General features: G+C 37.0%; 1 pseudogene; it reads right to left on the reverse strand.

Moving 5' to 3' along the window:
• Positions 1 to 284: 284 nt before the first annotated feature.
• On the reverse strand, positions 285 to 919 carry LOC133086927 (isopentenyl-diphosphate Delta-isomerase 1-like; annotated as a pseudogene).
• Positions 920 to 2,674: the final 1,755 nt, after the last annotated feature.

Genomic DNA, 2,674 nt, shown 5'->3' on the forward strand with positions numbered 1-2,674 from the left:
AGCTACGGTAGTGGGGAAGGTTAAAAGGGTAAGTGGAGCCTCTGAAACTACCCTCTGTTTCCCCCCACAGGATATGAAATCAAAACCAAAATCAAATCCTGGGGAAGAGGATGGTGAAGATTGTGCCACCATCAAAGATCTAAAAGATCTTAAGGATGTCAAGTCTCAGATTTGATTCTTTTTAATCTAAGTTTAATAGAGACCAGTTTTTCAGTACTTGTAAAATCATTCAGCCATACTTTCATGTCCATGTCAGTTCAACAAACAGATTCAAAAAAATTACCTCAACATGTAAGGAGAAAAGTCTGTGCGATGATTTTAAACCACGAAGTTATCTTGATTACACCATTGGCTCCTTTTCTCAAGAATCCTCTAGTTCTTCCCTGGACACATAACAATAGCTCTTAATCCCACAGGGATAGGAATCCAAAGCTACATTCTTCCTCACAAACAAAATGTACCCAATTTCACCCCAAATATCATCAGATTGAGCCTTGTAGTGAATTTGTGTTAAAAAATTAATGTCTTCTGGGGAAACCCGTGCCATGGGAATTGCTAATTCAGCTTTTAAAGACCTCTGTGCTGCCCTTCTTAGTCCAATTGCATCATTTTCTTCAAGTTCTCCTTTATGACTTAATGGATAACTACAAGTGTTGGTAAAACAACCTGGAAAGGAAATTTTAGCATCTGACCTCTGCTGTAGCAGTAGCTTATTTTCTGTGTTGAATACGATGACACTTAAGGCTCAATGCAATGGTCTTTTCTCAATGTTTTCATTCAAGTCACAATTCATTTTGGTTCTAGGTCCAATTTTGTTGTAATTTTCATGGATAAGAATACACATCGCTGCCAGAAATGAAAACTGTTGCTCATCAAAATTGTCAATATTTATTTCAGGCATTGTTAGCACATGTCTGTTCTGTCCTGAATATCCTTGCTCCTCCAGGACCTGCAGGTCACCATTGATTGGCTCAAAGGTAACTCCTACCCAAGATTTTCTTTCTCACACTTTGCCACAGGTGATTGGTTCAAGGATGGGAAACTGAATCAGTGATTCTCTCCTGTAGGGATTGCTGAATGGGATCCATAAGAGTGGACTTAGTCACTTTCCAAATGGTTACACAGTAGAGCACAAATTTGTCCTTTTCTCTATGTTTTCTGTCTTGTGGCTAGAAAAAGCCCGTCCACAGAGAAAAGAAAGTGGTGGACTCACAGGAGGCTCAGAGAGAAGAGAGGGATTGAACACCAGCAGTGTTCCCAGGCCTCTTTCTATTGCTTTGCTTCTGAGGCCTGGCTGCACTCCCGCCCTGGGGTTCTTCGCAACCCAATGCCTCACTATCCTGTATTTCTATGCTGTAGTTAAACTAAACTGCATATGAGCGAAGGATGAGAGGCAAAGAAGGAAAATGAGAACAGCTTAATTTATTTGATGGGTGAATGTTGGCCTTTATTTTTATGTCTGTGAATAATTTGCACCACAACCAATTTTTAGATTTTTTTTAAAAAATTGAAGCATAACATACATTTACTAAAATGCACATCTTAAATATATAACATCTTGACAATTTTTTTCTTTTTAAATCAACTTTATTGAAGTAAAGTTTATATATAATAAAATGTACCCATTTTAAGTGTATAGTTTGAAATTTGACACCTGTGTATACATCATCAAAGTTAAGATACACAACATTTTCTATTTTTTTTTCAGCTGTGCTGCTCACATGCAGGATCTTAGTTACCCGACCAGGGATTGAACCCATGCCCCCTGCAGTAGAAGCTCAGAGCCCTAACCACTGGACCGCCAGGGAATTCCCAAGATACACAACATTTTCATCATTAAAAAGTTCCCTCATACTCCTTTGCAGTCAGTCCCACCCCCTTCCAATGCTAGGCAACCACTGATCTGCTTTCTGTCACTATATAGTTGTTTTACCTGTTCTAGAATTTTATATAAAAAGATATGTATATATATAATAGATATATAAATATAAATATATGAATACTTTTGGGAGCCCAGATTATTTAGCTCAGCAATAATGTTTCTGAAATTCATCCATGTTGTTTCATGTATTGGTAATTTGCTCCTTTTTATTGCTGAGTAGTATTCCATTGTATGGATATACCACAGTTTGTTTATCTATTTGCATATAGATGCACATTTGGATTGTTTCCAGTTTTGGAGAATTATGAATAAAGTTGTCATAAATATGTGTGTTCAAGTCTTTTTTGTGGCCATGTGTTTTCATTTCTCTTGGGTAAATACCTAGGAGTAGAGTGTCTGATAGGTGTGCATTTTACTTTATAAGAACCTGCCAAATAATTTTCCAAAGTGATTATGCCATTTGATGTTCCTACCAGCAATGTATGAGGGTTCCAATTGCTCTATATCCTTGTCAGCACTTGGTATTGTCATTTTTTTCTAGCTAATTTTGGTTGTTTTTTTTTTTACAGAGGTGTAGTTGATTTACAGTATTGTGTTAGTTCTAGGAGTACAGCACAGTGACTCAGTATTTTTGCAGATTATATTCCATTATAGTTTACCATATTTTATTTTATTTTTAAAAGTTATTTATTTTTATTTATTTTATTTTTGGCGGCGTGCGGGCTTTCTGTAGTTGTGGCGAGCAGGGGATACTCTTCGTTGCAGTGCACGGGTTTCTCATTGCAGTGGCTT

Source organism: Eubalaena glacialis, chromosome 3, assembly GCF_028564815.1.
Source record: "Eubalaena glacialis isolate mEubGla1 chromosome 3, mEubGla1.1.hap2.+ XY, whole genome shotgun sequence".
Taxonomy (NCBI): Eukaryota; Metazoa; Chordata; class Mammalia; order Artiodactyla; family Balaenidae; genus Eubalaena; species Eubalaena glacialis.